The 19138-nt window shown below is 42.4% G+C and overlaps 1 protein-coding gene across 2 annotated transcripts in view; it reads left to right on the forward strand.

The window, feature by feature from the left end:
- The window catches only part of chrm2a (cholinergic receptor, muscarinic 2a), a 120688-nt gene that overhangs the window by 31745 nt on the left and 69805 nt on the right, over positions 1-19138 (forward strand). For both annotated transcript variants that reach the window (XR_007569405.1, XM_050036764.1), the window contains exon 2: positions 12806-12955. The gene's annotated coding sequence lies outside the window, so the exon portion shown is untranslated. The remainder of the gene's footprint in view (positions 1-12805; positions 12956-19138) is intronic.

The raw sequence follows: 19138 nt of genomic DNA on the forward strand, positions 1-19138 counted from the left end.
TGGCGTGGATTTGAAAAGCTGATAGAATAAATTTCTATAAATATGCAGGCAGTGGGGCAAAAACTAAATTGGACTGCTTATCATTTATGCTCTGTGAAAGGTTAAGTAAACAGATAGACTCTTGAAGTTTGAACATTTTTCTGGCCCGTTTTATAAATCCCTTTTTTTTGTATTAAACTTATACGAGAACATTTACACAAAACATTAATCTCAAGCAAATGCTTTTCCATCTGTGGATTCTGATTTCACACACGCATTTGCTCACAACCCCTAAAGGTATGACAAACAGTTTCATGTTTCTTGCTATATTTGTTCTGCATTTTCACTCAGCGTCAGCCAAACACAATGAACGCGCATTTGTTCGACTCAAAAAGGAGCATCTATTCAGAAGAAAAAAAAAATCTAACTTATTGTGATGTTGTTGGCAGCGACATCAAAGAGATCTCAGTGATTGTCTTGTCAGGGTAAATGTCTGGTGAAAAACATAAACAGCTGCAAGTGCAGTGAAGCTTCAAACTCTTTACAGTGTCATTATGTTCTGATGATATCTGGACTGAGATCTCGCTGCGTCAGTCAGAGAAATAAAGATGGTGTCTGATGATTTTTCAGCTTTAAGATGTCACAGTCAATCTTAAAAAAACAACTCATCTAAGGAATTCATATCAAGATATCTTTTGTTTTGTACAATTGGCAAATACACTCACCGGCTACTTTAGCACCAGGTTGGACCCCTTTTGCCTTCAGAACCGCCTTAATTCTTGGTGTCATAGATCCAAAAAGGTGCTGGAAACATTCCTCAGAGATTTGGGTCCATATTGACATGATGACATCACACAGTTGCTGCAGATTTGTCAGCTGCACATCCATGATGAGAATCTCCTGTTCCAGCACATCCCAAAGGTGCTCTATTGGACTGAGATCTGGTGACTGTGGAGGCCATTGGAGTACAGTGAACTCATTGTCATGTTTAAGAAACCAGTTTGAGATGATTTGAGCTTTGTGACATGGTGCGTTATCCTGCTGGAAGTAGCCATCAGAAGATGGGTACACTGTGGTCATANCTGTAGCCCATCTGCTTCAAGGTTGGACGTGTTGTTGGTTCAGAGATGGTCTTCTGCAGACCTTGGTTGGAACCAGTGATTATTTGACTTACTGTTGCCTTTCTATCATCTTGAACCAGTCTGGCCATTCTCCTCTGACCTCTGGCATCAACAAGGCATTTTCACCCAGAGAACTGCAGCTCACTGGATATTTCCTCTTTTTGGGTCCATCCTTTGTGATGCTGTGATGGTGTATATGATTGTTATTGTTATCAGATTTTTTTCTTTGATTATTTGACAGTATTGGCCTCAAAAACCCAGTATTGGTCAGGAGATGATGTCAAGTCTGAGAAACAGAAATCGAAGAGAAAGCTCAAACAAGGAGGGGAAAGATAAAAACAAATATTTAATGGAGCACCTCGATGACTAAAGCGTGACTTTCAGAGATTCATTTCTACACAAATAAGAGAATGTAAAGGTGAGGAGGTTTGAGGCGGCAAAGGATTTACTTCCTCTATGACTGCTACACACGACAGTGGGATGTGGAAATAATTAATTCACACAAAAGGTTTTGACATTGTGCTCGGTAAAGACTATAAAACTTGAAGCGACACCAATCTGATCTTAAACTGGAGCGGGCACTGGATCCCCTGTCAATTGGCAATGAATAAAATCAGCCTTGCTGATAATAGAAGAGGAGAAAACAACTCAGCAAAACGCAAAAAAAGCCAACCACAGAAAAGACTGAATCTTTGATAAAGGAAAATATAGATCAGCTGACTGAACGCTGCCTGAAGGACGTCCAACCTCAACAAATAATGATACATTAATATTGGATTAATAATATATCAGAGTCAATTTCTATTATTGTTAATAGTATTATTATTATTACAGAGTCAGTGCAAACAACCTTCCAGTGTTCCAACTAGTTTAGTTAATTTTAACTATGTTAGGGCTGTATCAGACTCTGAGGTCAAGTCAGATTTGGCTGTTCAATCCGAATATTTGAGTGTTCCTTTTTTCCAAATATAGAATTTGAGGGTTTTAAAGGGACTTTTGGAGTGAGAGCGGCAGTCATGTAACATAGTAACCAAGCCAAGTTAGCCTTCCAAGCGAAACCATGCTAACTATGCTAATCGGACATCGGAAATGTCCAACAACATTTTTTGCCAACACTAGATATCAAACAAAAACCAGACAGTGTCGTATTAAGTTGTCACGAGTTTAAATTCACCATTTCTAAGTAGAAGCCAGAAGATAATGTTATCTTCGAGCCTGACTGGGCAAAGCCTTTCTTCCTTCAGGCAGCTGCCTGCATCTCACTCAGACTCACCCAGGGTCTGGGTCTGCAGCTGTCTGCAATAGAGAGCAGCATGGCAGCAAAGGGTGCCCACTCTGCAGCTACATCTAGGGACTTAAACATCCCTAGATGTACACTGGCTGACAAAACAAACACACAAAAACCCAGTGCTCAACTTGAGGAATCTCAGTCCAGTGAGGGGTCTCCGACTGATGATTCAGATCTTAGACTTTCAGGGGGCAGCCCTGCTTTACATGCTGATTGGTCGTTTATTTCATAAGATGATCTTATGGTTTTGAGCTTAAGTCATAATAGGCAAAGTAACAGTGGTGGTAAAACAAATGTGGTGGAGTAAAAAGTACAATATTTCCATCTGAAATAAGTAGGTGTGTATGTAGCTTGACCAATTCTGAATTGTTACATCTATACCCATAAAACTTCAATTTAAAGCCTAGTCCCAATTCCCTTTCACGAACCCATTGTGGCTACACATTTTGACAAATGAACACCTGTCTCAATTAGACGCCTGCTCTGGTTGCCAAGCAGTTCTTTTTTATAGAAGATCTTTGGATGTATAAAACAGGTTGTGGCTACCCTCTACCCGTGCCCCCGTTAGCTCAGCAAGATTCTCCATAATTAAGTTGTTTAGTTCATTTTACTGAAACCATGAGCACTGAAGAATAATTCATTCAGATTTACCAGCCTGGTAAACGAGAGATGCAAAAAAGGTGGTGACTCTTTGCCTTTGAAGCACTCATAAAGTCAAATTATGTGTCTACTCCTCTGTTACCCTGTAAGTAGTTCATATTCCTTTAGTCTGTACGGGTCGTCAGATCAAAAGAATCAAAAGGATGTTTCAAAGAAATTAATCCAAGCTGTGACTATTGAATGTCGCTACAACAGTTTTTTACTGCTATATACAACACCACAATATCATATACAGTACATAAAGATATACTATGCAGGATACTCTTTAAAAAAGCTATTTATACACTCATACAGAAGTAATCCCTCTCAATCATCTGTTATGATCCACTAGAAGTGTGTGGCGGTGTATGTTTTCGTAGCAACTCTGCCCTCTGCCTGTATTTTCTTCTTATTTTCTGTGTATGGGACATTTATGGATGTGTACTCCCACAGTGCTCAGGTGAGGTCAGGCCTCTTTAAAAAGGTAGCGATACCCTGCCAGACAGTAAGCAGCAGGCATCTAAGAGACACAGCACCAAAAAAATGCAAATGTAGTGAGATGAAACGCCGAACGAAAGTGAACCTAGGGTTGGCTTTTACTGTCAGTTTTCAGTTTCGTTGGCGAAAGTGTTTGCAGGATTGTAGGATCACTGTTTGTATAGTATACCTGAGAGTAAATGTACTACAGTTGGCAGATTTAAAAGAGTGATTGGCACAGATGAAAATATCCTTTGGTGGTTTTTAGCTCCGTTAGTTCTGAGTGTGTGTCGGGACGCAGAGGGAGAGGACTGGAAGATGGCAGACGGCAGCACACAGAGCTGAGTAAACTCTCTGTTTAATAACAGGATCCTTCTGCCCTGAGGTTAAACAGATCCACTAATCACTCCCTTTGTTTGCTTTGGTTTTCATCTAAGTGGCACCCAGAGCCATGGACGTCTGTGCGTTCACAGCTCGTCTGTTTCCCCAAAAGCTTGAATATGCAGGTGCAGAAACATCCGCCCACTGAAAATAAGACGGATGTCTACATTAGTCCAGATACAGATTTAATAAATGCTGGCACTTGTCCATGCATGTTTAGTGACTTGTTATTTGGATTTCTTGATCGATCAGAGCAGGCAGTTAAATGAAAAACATTTACCAGCAGACCATGCATATAGATCCATCATGTATATTGGAAGTCTGAGATATTCTAAAGAGATGCAGAGTCGGTGGAAGATTGATGCATCGGCTTGTAAATAGGCTGACAGCCAGCCTTTCAGACAGTTACATAATCAAGGCTTTTTATCCAGACGCATGCCCCCGTGCTGGGATGTTGGCTGAGAGCAGATAATGAAGAGACAGTGTAGATGTCCACTGAGATCTATGACCAGGTTCAGGTTTGGAGAAGCAACCCCTCCCTCCTCCCCATCATAATGCTGATGTTGCAATAACATAGCAGCCCACACTTGAAGGAGGGCCCCGGCAGTTGCAGTCAGGGGACACCAAGTACTAGGAAATTGCATTACAGGCGTTCCCTTTGGAGTATTTAAAAATGGAAACACTGGAAGGCTTGTTTTATTGCTCATGCCTTCCATGCGGTCTTTCCAGAGCGCTTCCGACAGTTCATAGCGGTGTGAACATGTTTTTGTTATAAGACAGTTAACACGGCACTCTCAGGGAGATCTCATGGAGATGCAGAAGTCATCAGACATAAAACAGCAATTTCACAGAGGGGGATTCTGAGGTGAAGTTGTGATATGTGAAAGTGTGATATGAATGGTTCCATCTCTGTGGATATCACATCTAGCTTGGGGAGCACCTTTTTCTCATTTTCCGTAACCTGCATGCCACATCTTCCTCCTGTGTACAGTTCTCTGCATAATGGAATCTGACTGTATTGCTATGCAGAGGTAACCCACAGTGAACCAGATTCATAATAACAGCAAGACCATTTGAACAACCTTGGAGTGGCTGAGGCTTCACTCTGTCTGCCGTCTCCATGTGCCATTAGATTAAACGTGTAATGTTTGTTTACATTAAGGCTGCAGAGAATGACTATTTTCAATATTGATTAGTGGAAAATCTTACAAAGCATTCATCACAACATCCTTAAAGTCTAAGGTGATGTCTTCAAAGGTCTTGTTTTGTCTGAGCAGAAACCCACGGGGCTGAAAGATATGCCAAAAACTGCAGTTCCTCTAATGTCCACTTGAGGCTGGCTAGAAATGTGAATCAATGCCCATAGATCCCCATGTTAAAATGACAAACTTTACAGCAGAAATAAACATGTTTACAGCCTGGCACAAAAACTGCTTTGGTCTTTATTGGTAATTTACCTGTTTATAGGAGATGAATTTAAAATATAACTCACCTGTTAACATTTTATTAAGACTTAAAGTTAAGCATTATTAAGGGTGTGGCAGCTTTGACTGACAGACTATGGTGGTGCCTCACAGACAGCCTATGAGTCAGATTTGACCCTCGCTCCTCCACAGCTCCATCTTCTCATCCAAATATGCTCACTTCTGGCTCCAAAAGAAACCAGATGGTGATGGCCAAAATGCCAGACTCGCATCTCTAGAATAGTAGTCCACAAACCTGTCGTTCATGTCACATTGGTTACATCCATTCCTTTTATATAGTCTATGGTTTTGTTTGACCAACAGTCCAAAGTATTCAGTTTACTATCATGGACACAAGACAAAGAAAAGCAAAACTAAGAAGCTGAAAATTTATTTTTTTAGCATTTGTGCTTCAAAAATTGTTAAAATTATCAACTGATCAGAACAGCGGACACATTTTATATAATTTTTCTCATTTTCTATTATGTCCGACCCCTTTCACATCTTATTTGAAGAATACCAGCTTTTGACATCAGAAGATTTAGAGTCCCCCAGGCAACATTAAACAGGTTAAGGAACCCTTTTGTTCCTCCATCTGTCAACCCATTGATTAGTAAACTTAGGCTGATCACTGAATGTAATAGGATAATGATTAATTTACTGCCCTGCGTCCACTCATCATAATGTCTGATGCCATATGTAGCATTCGTCATATGGTTTGTTGTTTGGTTAAATGTTGTTTCAAATGTTTGTTTTTTGCTGTATGTATGTGATCTATGGGTCAAAATGTTCCGCACTTAACTGGCAGCGGCATTCTGATATTACTGCTAACTACCATATAAGCCAACCTGGTCTGACTCCGAGGTTGTTGAAATACGGTGCCTGGCGTCAGATACCAACGAAAAAAAGCCATGGTTTAATGTCGGCATGATACGCAGCTGGGCGCCGTTATAGTTTAACAGCGCTCGGCAGCATCGGGGGAAACGCGGCAGGACAAGAATGTTCATTAAAGCGGCAAAAGTCGTAAGTAGGGTGGACGAGAGGGGTGGTGGACGGGTCCAACAAACACCAACTTTCACCTGGGAGAGTGGTGTTCACATCCTGTAAGATTATAGAGCCGAACGTTGTTCTTTTTTCCTAAACCCAACCATGTGTTTTTGTTGCCTAAACCCAGAGACGAAAGAGACATATGTAAATGGTAAATTAACTTTGAAAACAGAAGTGTTTTTTGAAAGAAGACAATGCATGTGACAGACAGAACTTGACACGGCGTCCCAGAACGTCAACAACCAACACACCTTTGACGTCGTATCTGGACGTGGAAGGTCCATGACCAAATGTCGATATGTAACAAGGTCGGAGTGAGAACGTGTTATATAAGCGCAGTGCAGAGCTGTGGCGATTAGCCAGCAGGCTACACACATGGGACTCACATGCACTCAACATGCTGTACTGCAACAAAGAACAGAGAATACAACACACAGAAAGAGTGTGACTTCATTCTCTGCTCAGGATGTCATTATACTACACATTATATATCTTTACATAGCAAATATAGTTTGCTGCTTTATTAATGCTCTGATTATCGTTCAGAGCTCCCTTTATTGACATTGTTCATTGATTTAAATGTCATTTTCTTGGCCATTTTCAAACAAAAGAAACGCATTTGATTAACAAGCATGAGGAAGAAGAAATAATCTGTCAGAGTACAATGAAATGAAAATCTGAGTAGCTCTGTGTAGCTACACTGCCGTAATAAATCACCTCAAACTTAATATGTGAAATGAAGATGTGGGAGCAAGTATTAATCAAGGCAAACTTGCAAATTAAAGACTTTAAATTTGGTTGCCAATTACAGATATTACCTTGTTAAATGGTGGCACACTTGAATAGCTAGTTATGTGTCTTGATGGTTGTTTTGAAGAAAGAAATCACAGCTTAAAGGTACCCTGTGGAGTTTTCGACCACGACTATCAGAGCTATTGAGTGGATCCCAATTTGTCCTGTGTTTGTCCCAAGGACGCTAACGGTATTACGCTATTCCACTGATTAACAGTTTGTGGCGGCAATGTGCAAAAAAGTGGAATTGAAACATGACTTTGTTTACAAGGAGACTCCAGAGGGCACTTTTAAACAGAAGTATGGTTTGTGGTGTGTTTGCCCAAATGAACAGGTTTGTCACGGTCTGTCACGTTGAGTTAGGGTGGCGTCTGGTTGCCCAGCCAAACTCCTCTACATCCTTTTGCCAAAATTTTGGATTCATTGTCTCCAGTAACAGACAACATGTGCATACAAGCAGCTGTAAAATGTCCCTTCGGAAGCGTAGTGGTAATTCTCACAGATGCCACGTTGTTATTACTCACCGATGCACAATCAATTTAAAGATCTCTTACCCAGTGTGTTTTACACTCCTCATCGCCCACAGGTTGCCAATCTTCTGAACATTAACAGAAATTGACTGCAAGCAATCAAAAACAGAGACAAGCTGCTATCACTGTTATCAATGAGAGATAGAATAACAAGCATTATATTGAACCCTGCATAAATCTGCAAGATAAGATCAGACACACCATCCCGCCGTGTTCTAACACATATCTGCAAAATGTGTTTCAGTAGCGTAATCAGATGTAAATGTGATTTCATTGGCAGCACAGCCAGCTCCAAGGCATCTAATTTAATATGTATCTTGAAGGTATCGGATTACAGGTGTGAACACGGAGAGATAAAGAAGAAAATCTGATTGCCCACACAATAATTGGGATAACTTAGTTCAGTTCTGAGATCTCAGACACAAGATCTAAACTCTGTTATTTGTGTTGCTAAAAAAAATAAGAATAATAATACATCAACAGTAGTTAAAGGGACAGTTTGCCCCTAAATCAAGAATACAAGTTTTTTATTTCTCCTGTAGTGCTATTTATTAATCTAGATTGTTTTGGAGTGAGTCACTGAGTGTTGGAGATATCAGCCGTAGAGATGTCTGCCTTCTCTCCAATATAATGGAACTAGAGGACACTCGGCTTGTGGTGCTCAAAGAGCCAAGAAATACAACTCAACAGCAATGTCTCTTTCCTAATCTCATCTAATCATTAACGACAGGCTTGTGTTTGTGACAGCATGAGATCTAAACATTATTGGCATCCTCTTCGGCTGACCAGTAACATTAGCTAGCTCAGTGGTGCTAGGTGAACTAGCAGTAGATGCACACTTCCTTCTTCGTGGTGATACAGTTGGCGATCTAGTCCGACAAAGAAAGAAAATTCCTACATGAAACTGCTCACAACAAGGTCTGTGGATTATAGACTATTTTCTTTCAAACAAACTACACCTGCCAACTGTGTCACCGTGCAGAAGGAACTGTGCATCTACTGCTAGCTCACTTGGCACCACTGAGCTAGCTAACATTACAGCTCAGCCAGGAAGGACACCAATAATGTTTACATCTCAGCTAGCAGTAGATGCTAATCAACGGACCTTGTTGTGAGCAGTTTCATGTAACTATTTTCTTTCTACTGAACGACACCTGCCAACTGTATCACAGCTCTGACGAAAGTGTGCATCTACTCATGAATAAGAGGCTCATACGTACAATAGCACGAGATTTAAACATGAATGACATCCTCCTCAGCAGAGCGAGCAGTAGATGCACGCTTCCTTCTGCTCAGCGATACAGTTGCCGGGTGTAGTTTGGTAGAAAGAAAATAGTTTCCACATGAAACTGCTCACAGCAAGGTCTGTGGATTATCTTGAGTAACCAGGTCATGATTTCTGGAAAGAGACATCGCTGTTGATTTTTTCAAATGTAGTTTTTTGGCACTTTGAGCACCACAAGCTGAGTGCCATCTAGTTCCATTATATAGAGAAGGCAGACATCTCTACAGCTGATATCTCCAACACTCAGCAACTCACACCAAAACAATCTATATCAATTAATAGCACTACAGGTAAGAGGAAAAATATGTAGCCGAATTTTGATTTTGGGTTGCACTGTCTCTTTAAGGCTTCTAGAGCTAAAAGCTAGCACAGTAACCAGCTGACAGTCATCTCCCAGCCACTTCATTCCTATATCTTTACAGGGCTTAACCACATTTCAGGGTTTTATGGTCCGCAAAGTGTCCAAGCAGTTCAACAAGCATGTTCCAAACGTTTAGTGTTCCTCCGTGATGACAGTCTGCGGTACAGGTCGGTCACTTTATTTAATAGGAGTCCCCCCTCCCCAGAGGTTAAGGTAATTCTTGGGAGATTAAGGTGACAGAGTGAAGAGAGCTGCCCGGGTCAGGCTGTACCCAGGGAGAACATGCACTGCTCTTTATAACCTTGATGGACCTGTTCACTGTTGCACGCATATACAGTGAGTCCACCGCTCCGAGCAGCAAAGAAATGTATCTTAGGTCATGCCACTCTGCAGCCAATCAGTATGCAGTATATGTCATCTGTATATGTTAAGCCTTAGTGCACATTATTCATAATTCTCAGATTTGCTCACGGGGGAATTAACTGCCTGTCGCCAACAGAGATTGCAGTCCATGTCTGAGGCTGCCTATACAATATTTTAAACCCTTATCATCATCTGACAATTTTATGAATAATTTTCATCATCTAACAAAGCAAAGGAATTGCTAGGAACCTTCAAATCCTCCTCTGACATGATTAGGGAACATTGAAGTACACTTATGTGTATGCAATGTCTGATCAGATGAACAGCTTTTCCTATTAGCATAATAAATGAATTAGAGCACCCGAGACAAAGATCATTAGGCAGGTTTTCACCACGGGGAAATCATTTGGACAATGTATTGTCTAACAACGTGGGACTACAGCGATGCGTCATACAGCCTCAACATGCATCAGCCTCCGGCTTTCCCCAAATCCTTCACTCACTAAAGCCCTGCTGGTGTTTGCATTCTGCCGAAACAACCCTCATTTCTTCAAGGCAGCTGTTTGGTTTCAAACGCGGGGCCTCTGTGATTTCTTGGCTGTCTTGTAATTAGTCATAACAGTGAGTGGCATGCTGCAGACAGTAATGGCTAATGTGTCCATGGAGTGACATTCCATAAACACAGGTTGTTATCATCATACTACATCTCCTCGCCGGGACAGACTGACTTAGTTTACTAAACACCGTAGCCTCAGGATTTATCCCTTTATCATCTGCTCCCGTCTTTCCCTCAACTTCTTCAGCTCAACTTATTTCTCTGCCTACAGTTCAAAAGCAGGTGTGACATTGCTTCGTTCTTGCTCTTCATATGCTGAAGACATAAACAGCAGCTTGTTAAGAGTTGTTTTTAATAAGCTTGTAAAGCTTGGGTTAAGAGCTTTCCAAACGGCTGTGGTTCCTGCAAGGTGCTCTGGTTGAAATTTGCATTTAAACATGAGGTGTGACTGTTAGCAGCTTATCTGGAAATATGAGTGAGAGTGCTGCAGGACTGGGGATAATGGTCTCAGAGGGCGGTGGCTCCCATACAGGGTACGGGCATACAGTGAACTTATGCCACGGACATTTACATTAGAGGCGGTCAGAGCCATCATCATTTTTCTTTGATTGTCAGGCAGGGTGTGTACATTATGTATATTGGGAGTTACAGGTCCATAGGGGTTGAGGATTGTATAATTTGGACTGAAAACTGTATCCCAGGGCAACTCTGTAGCTGCTCTACCCTTGAAATAGCATCACTGGCTTTTGATCTGGGATGACCAGTGCAGAATCCCATGGGAAGGACAGTGGGACCTGATGATTCCACTTTGGATGATTTTACTACACATCCAGTGTCAGCGTTCAGTGGCAGTGCAGATAATGATGTGCTCTTAACAGACACAGGATAGATTATTTTCTTCCTGTAAAATGTAAAAACCCTGTAGACCAGTGGTTCCCTACTGGTGGGTCGCTGGTCCATTCTGAATGGACCGCAGGTGATAAGCGAACATGTCAACTTTGTAAAAAAAAACCACTTTATTCAAAAGTACAGTGGATTTCTGGCACATAACTTTTATTTTGAAGTGCCATTTCCTGCTGTAGAGTAATTGACAAATGGACAGCTTCCTTGTCTGGAACTTGGGAGCTGTTGTATTTACATTTATATTACATTTCTCCAATCAAACGTGACACAAGGTGACTTGCTTTCGTAACTAAATTTCGCAAACAAATTCCATGTCACGGAAATGCATTACATTACTGAAGTAGCTGCTTGGGCAGCGGCAGATACGGACGTACAATGCACCCTTTAAAATCTGTAAGAGACTCAACGGGTTTCCAGTCAGTTCCAGTATATACAGTATTCGTCTGCGTCATTAATACAGTAGATGTTCAGTGCAACAGATGTAGTATAAAGGGCAAGAAAACACACTTAGAGCAGGCAGTTGGGCAATCTCAGACCCATAGGTTATTGGTCTGACGAACGAACAGTCTTTGGGGGTACAGCTCGTATTGAAGGAGATCCAGCGTAGCCAGTGGATATCCAAGTCAAGACTTCCTCTTTCATGCACCGGCCAGTCTGCATATGAATTCAGATAATTAACACGCAGACTGTTTACCTGCCTCTCAAACTTGATTGGTCAATACTACTTGGTGGACAAACAGGAACCAAAATGTTTCCGATAACAAATTCTTGTCTTGTTGCTTACAGATTCTGCAGATATATGTAGAAATCTGTTCATGGAAATCAGTGGGTGGTGAGGTGGATGGGTTCAGCAAGTGTAGGACTCTGACCCAGGAGACCGCTGTTTGTGTCCTGTGTGAAACTGAGGGTCAACGTTGACTTATTTTGTCACGTCAGTCAAGTGAGTCAACTGACGTGAATAACATCAAAACCAACTCCCAATCCTAACCCAGACCAAGTAGTTTTGTTGCCTAAACCTTACTGCCAAGCCCCTGCGTCTAGGAACAAGGCAAAAAGGGCTTCTGCCCAAGCGTCAAAATATGACTAACAGGAATGAGATTACGATACTAACTTTAGCTAAGTATTTTTGTTGGCTAACCTGAACCACAACCACTGTCATTCCCAAAACCTCAAAGGAATAGTTTGGGAAAAATGTGTACTTACTTTTTTGCCAAGGATACTGTTAGCTTAGGATATTGCTGCAAAACACCTTGTAAACCTTAATGTCTTCACACTTTTTGTAGTTAATGGTGTTAATGTGTTAACTTTGAGGATCTGGTACCAGGACCAGGCTATCCATTTCCCTTGTTTTCAGTCTTTATGTCAAGCTAAGATAACTGCCTCATACTGTAGCTTTAGATTTAATGGAAAAATATGAGAGTGGTATCGATCTTATCATCTAATTCTCTACATGAATGCAGAAAAGTGAGTTTCCCAAAAACTTTCTATTCCTGAGCTTGGATTGAATGTTATCAGGGATTTAGAAGAGCATACAATTAATGTCGTGTTGGCAAAAAGGTTTTTAGGTGACTTTAAGGCAGCCTATTGCTCATCCTACTTTACTTCTTTCTTTTCCAACAGTGGCCATGGCTATTAACCATGAAGCTGGAGCCGGACACGCCCATCGCTTCCTTCTGTCAAAAAGAGCCCCTCTGGTGCTACATTGAACACACACTCTCCAAGTATGCCATCCCAGTGCAAGAAAGCCCAACGGACTGCTTAACACCCGCTGTAAGTACTAACACACTTTGACACTAGAGTGAAAGCTTTCGAGTGTTTACTCATGACACTCACACCAAGTCAAACCCCAAAAGTGAAAAACTCGTCCTCGGCTCAGGTTTCTGAATGACACGTTTTTAAATAACCCCCCTTTTGTTCAAATGTTGTAGTGAGGTATCGTACCCGCTCTCTGCACGCACGGTGCACACATTTACATTTCTTTAATTTTATTCAAAGAGTTATGTCTGTCTTGACATATTATTTGACCTGCTGCAGGTCATTGCTCGCAATGAATTTCAATTTACCCGTGACATCTTGGCAGACTGAAATTTATGTACACACAAATGACATTTACATATTGTGTACCTCCCAAAGCAGAATCACTTCACCAAACCTGGCAGGCAGCCCTAATATATCATGTATTCATAATCTAAATTTATTCATCATAGATGTGAAATAATGTGGTCATTATGCATACATAATTTGTTGAATGCATGGCCCACTGTCATGCATGTTATCTGGTAGCCTTTGAAGAGCAGCATACGCTTATGGTGATACACTGGCAGTGTTCTTACAGCATGTGTATGTGACATTTTTCTAACATGACAGTGGAATTACAAGAGTTTGTCCTAAATCAATAGATGCAAAAGAGCTCTTGACCATGGATTAAAGAGTAAAGATGTGAATCTGACACGCTGCACACTATGTAGTGCGCTACAGTCAGACTGAGACCTTGAACATAGAAACTGTGTAGTGCTCGCAGTCAGGAGGCTTTAAAGCATCAGGTGGGTGGGCTTTTTAATTGCATAAAGAAAATTCAGGTAAGTAGACTTGTGTGGTGATGTATATTAAATTGACATTCAATTTTAAGCCGTACTCGCTGCATCGCCCTGAGGGTGGCATTATCAATCAATGGAGTGCAATTAAATTTGATATGAACATTGATGCATCTTCCCCTTGGCCTTTGGTCTCGTGCCAAAATGTCAGTTTGCCCAAAACTTTTTGTGCTAATTAGCAAATGTTAGCATGCTAACACACTAAACTAAGATGATAAACATTGTTCGTGTTATATCAGCTTATCATGTTGGTATTGTCATTGTGAGCATATTAGCATGCCAGTGTTAGCATTTACATCCAAGCACAACTGCATCTGTAGACTTAGTCTCCTAAGTCTTAGCCAGGCCCCCAGCAATGCTGCTCAGCCTTGCTTCCAATTTTTCCCAGTGGCCACTCACAGTATTGCAGTGAAAAAATCCCCTGTGGTCCAAAAAACACTTTCCCATAGACTATCATTATAGACGTCTGTTAAACCACTGACAGGACACCTCAAATTGCAAACATGTTCATTTAATCTGTGGAGGTTCTATATTTGTAAAGCTCTCCTGACGCCGAGAAAAGCAATTTAAAAATCCTGGACGGCATAACATTGTAAAGTCAATGGGCAGAGCAGGAACTCATGGGTGGGCCAGCAGGGAAGACAGTGGGTCATATACCCCAGAGGTAAACCCAGAAGCTAGAAACTTTTTAGGCAAGTTCCATTGGACTGAACAGGCTATCTTCTGACAGCTTATGTGCTGTCAGAAGATAGCCTGTGCATTCCACCTCTTCACATAGACTGATAGCCTGCTGTTTAAACGTGACTGTAGTCCAAGTAGTATGGACCAAACGAAAACCAGAACCCTTTTGATACCATAATCTTCTCCCATTACCTACAAATTGCAGAATCTGTTTATAGAGACTGACCCAGTAGGAACCGGAGGGATGGCACTACACTTCTACGATGACGCAGTGTCAATATCAACAGTAATATGAGTGCAGTGAAGAGCGGTGGCAATTAGCTTGCCAGTGGGATACACTCCCTGGGACTCGCATGCTCTGACATACACACACGGCTGGACCATCTACCACGACGCATACAGAGGGAGCGTGACTTATTCTCTGCTCAGGACGCCACTCTATCTTTACATAGCAAACATTGGTTTGCTGCTATATTCTGATTGTCACATGAAGCTACTTTAAATTAATTCTTATATAACCACAGGAATACAGCCTGTTTCGGAGGTAAAATTATGATTTGCTTTTATGATTCAGATTGTTCCGTTTAAAGATTCACAGTGGGAAGTCAAGCGATAGCATGAAAGGCATCAAAGATCAGGTGTCACTCTGTCATGCCAGACGATCACTGCAGACAAAAAGGATGTCATGTATCGCAATGTGCAAGCACTTGATATCAACAACCTCACTTCACACTGCGGGAGTGTGCGCGGACATTATCAGCAGACACCGAGTCTGCACATATGCACACACACTCACACACAAACTCACATTACTGTTTGATGCTGTTCCACCAACAACACTGTCAAGAGCTCTCCCCTCTTCATCATAGCGATGCTGTCCAGAACCATATCTCAAATGGAGTTTCGGCTCTTTGATGTCACTGAGATTGTGTGTAGATGTGTGTGTGTCTGCGTATCTGTTGCTCTCATTTGCATGAGAGTTCATGTCTCTTTGTGTATGTGTGTCTAAGTGGCTGCATATTCATCTGTCTACTTTTTTCTCGCTGTGTGTTTGTGCACCCCCAAAGGACTGTCAGGTCAGGTCCGTGTCAAGCCGGCCAAATCCCTGGCACAGATTAACAGGAGAGGGCAGCGCCAGGCTTTGAGGGCTCGAGCAGTGGGAGCAGTCGCACCAATTAGGAAGCGGCAACCCGGCCACCCAGTCCTACACTCGCCCTGGCTGGCTTGAGATAACAGAGCCGACACACATGCTCAGACAGATAGGCAAGCACGGGGATGCGCTCGCCGCATACCCACTCATAACTTGGTAGCTTATACATATGCAAGACAGTGCCAAACATCATCCATTAGCTGCAACGGGGGCCTGAGCGTGCTGCTGGAAGTGTCAAATATGCATGAGGGAGTGGAGGTCTGTGTCTCCTAATCCTCCAGGCAATTAATACAATCGTTTCCAGGGCCAAGCACCTAGATGCACACATCAACCCTCTTCCTGGGCCCGTTGAATTTTTTAGGTAGATTAATTTACAGGTACGTTGGCCAGAGGCTTGCTTTTATGGATTGGAGCTGTCTGGGAGCCGACGGCAGGCCATACATTGAGAATTGTCCGCACTGATGCATGAGGCACCGGGGACACCATATTCACAGTGGGTGGAAAACCCTGCTGGAAAAGCTGCGTTTAAAGATAAAAAGCTTTCTGTTGTGCTAATTGTATTGTAGCACTAATTGAGCAGTGATTTGGTGTTTGATTTGCTAAGCTGAGTTAATACACGCTAAGTCCCGCATGTGTTTTAAATTTTGTTGAGATTTGGAAAAAGGGATAGTTTTGATATTTTGAAGTGGAGTTTTATGGGGTACTTATCCATCGTCAGTGTATTACATACAGTAGATATCTGTCAGCACACCCCCAGTTTGGAGAAGCAGCCTGGAGTCCAACACGGAGGCTAAGCAATGTACTGTTGTTGAGGAAGGCAGCAGCAAAACACATTTTAGCCACAGAGAAATCAATAACAGTTAAGTGTACACTATATTGAGAGTATTTTCACCCCTTAACTTTCTATCAGACGGTCCATTTAGATAGCTTCAGTTCCCCATCTATGCTCTCGTCAAAGCCACCAGACTCCATTGACGAAACAGTCATTGTAGCTTGCTGAAGACGGGAGCTGCTGGTCTACCGCTGCCTTGATCAGTTAGTTGCTGTTATTATGTGACTTTGATGAATCCAAACTAAAACTTCTCAGCCCCTCCAGGATGTTGCGATCACAACAAATAACACAAAGTCAGCTAATCCCCTGTGAATTTTGCGGCATCTTGAAATCTTGCAAATTGCTGCAAATTTGACCATTTAAAATGGGTGAAATTTCATTTCATTGTAGAGCTACACGCAGCGTATTGATTTGCTCAGCCGCTCCCTGCCCCTGTTTATCATGAGATTCACTAGCAAGCACCACGCCACAACGATATGTCGTTTAAATGTTTAACTGTTATTCAGGAGGTGTTAGTTGTTCTGGTCTGGGGAATGGATGTAAGTCAGGGGTGAAGGTGGAAGAGGGACGTCTTCTGTTAGGTTGATCTGGGAGGATGTACTGGAGATCGGGCAGAAGGAGACTCAGTGTGGGGGTTCCGTCTCGTTTTTCCACCTGAGCTGATTACAGGCCTCCAGACGGTATCTAGAATGAGACATGGGAGAGGTATGCACCAGATTGGATAAGAAGAGATGAGGGGAGAAGGGATGAGAGGATGGAGGAATGTTAGTAGCGACGAGGTAGGGAGGATGATGGATGGAGGGATGAAGGGAAGGGAAAGGGAGGGTGGGTTGAGAAATCTCAGACGAACAGAGTAGGATGGGTTGACCAGGTATAAGTAGGCTTGGCAGGTAATCAGAGGTGTTGTCAAGATGTGGCCCGGCTCCCGAACCAAATTAACTTCATTTACTGCTGCTGGAGTGCGAGCTCTGTGCCTGGGAGGACGGAGTCACACACACACAGTGGCAGGGCTAACTGTTAGCATCACATAGCTAACATTACCCAGTGATTGATAACACGTATATTGTCAGAGTCTTAGATTAATGGCTCGGTGTTGGGGGTGAACAGCTGCTGTGGGCCTTCTGCCCAAGGTGCACAGTAAGACAAGTAGAGATGAGATCACGTTGTGCTGGGTTAGCTCGTGCTAACTGGGCAGAGAAAGCAGGAGGAGATTGGCTAACGGAGACTGTCCTTTAGCGCTGCACAATCACAAAAAGAGTCCTATTCTGTGGCAAACACTGAGAAAAGCTGCTGTGAAATCAGGCATGTCAGGCCAAAAGTCTCAAAACCAGTCTGCAAAGTTCTGGATCGACTGCCTTAAATACCAAAATCAAAAATTAGGATAAACAACTAATCGAGGCGGCAGTAAATCAGCAGCTCCCGTGTTCAGCAATGTTGAATTACTGGTTGTCTCAATGGAGTCTGGCTTAAAACAACATGATATAACTGCCTCAGTTCTTGGTCGAAAATCCCTGTCTGATGGTAACCCTCCAAACTGAGGATGTGCAAACCAAAATCTACTGTAGGTAATACACAGACTGGAAGAGTACCTCATACAACCCCGCTCCCGAGATCCGAACTCCCCCTTTAACATTCACGCCACACAAACATGGTATTTCTAGACTTGACTGTCAGAGAGAATTTTTCTTTTATATATCCAACTGTTTTCATTGCATTACTGTTCCTGCAGAGCATGTCGTCGCCTTCGCTATATTGTCGAGCATTTAATTCTGCCTCACTTTTCGTTGTTGGTTCTGCAGATGTTTTTTTTTGCCTCCAGTCCAATATTGATTGAAATGTTCAGCCTAGTGTGAGGAGAGGGGGGCTGCTGGTATTCAGAGGCATTCGGTTGGTGGGGAAGCAGTATTGATTGCACTTAAAGTGACAAGATTGAGGAGCCCCACTTTGACACGTTATCCCCATTGCCACCAACGGACAAAGTGCGCGGCCAGAGGAGCAGCGCCGATTGATTTCTGTGATCATGAATGGCCTGAGACCTGTGAATCAGTCGCCCAAGCCGTGCTGCTTGAAAATAAGTCAACAATTTCTCATAACGCGGCGGTAATGTAAGGACTGACAGCCTGTTTGATTTAAGAGGACAAGTAAATACTATGGTAATGAATAGGCTTCATGCACACTCTGATAAGCTGAAAAGTCCTCACAGCGCTGGCAATAATAACCCAGTGTGTAAAGCACTGGTAGTATATTTGAGAAGGCAGGTATTGCGGGCAGCCGCTTCAGACATCTATGGGATTTTGTTGTGCATAATTCACTGGCAAGGCATGAAGCTGATATAGCCTCTCCCCCTCTTATGATCATCCATCAGGTAAAATTGCTTTCTTCTAACATTAGGCTGTCAAAGAGAAATAACAAATGTAGCCATGCAGAGCAACACATGATTACAGGGTAATAATGCCCCGAGGTCAAAGGAGTGTGACCTCATTCGGAGCAGCTTGTTGAAGGGAGCAAGTGAAGTCGCGTTAGATGAAGAGTCACCAGGGAATGGCTCATCACCAGTCAGGTGATGCTTGTTTTTTAATCACCGTGACAGCATGTTTCATATACAGTCAGGTCCATAATTATTTGGACAATGATACAGTTGTCGTCATTTTGGCTCTGTACACCACCACAATGGGTTTTAAATGAAACAATGAATA

This window comes from Epinephelus moara, chromosome 23 (assembly GCF_006386435.1).
Source record: "Epinephelus moara isolate mb chromosome 23, YSFRI_EMoa_1.0, whole genome shotgun sequence".
NCBI lineage: Eukaryota > Metazoa > Chordata > Actinopteri > Perciformes > Serranidae > Epinephelus > Epinephelus moara.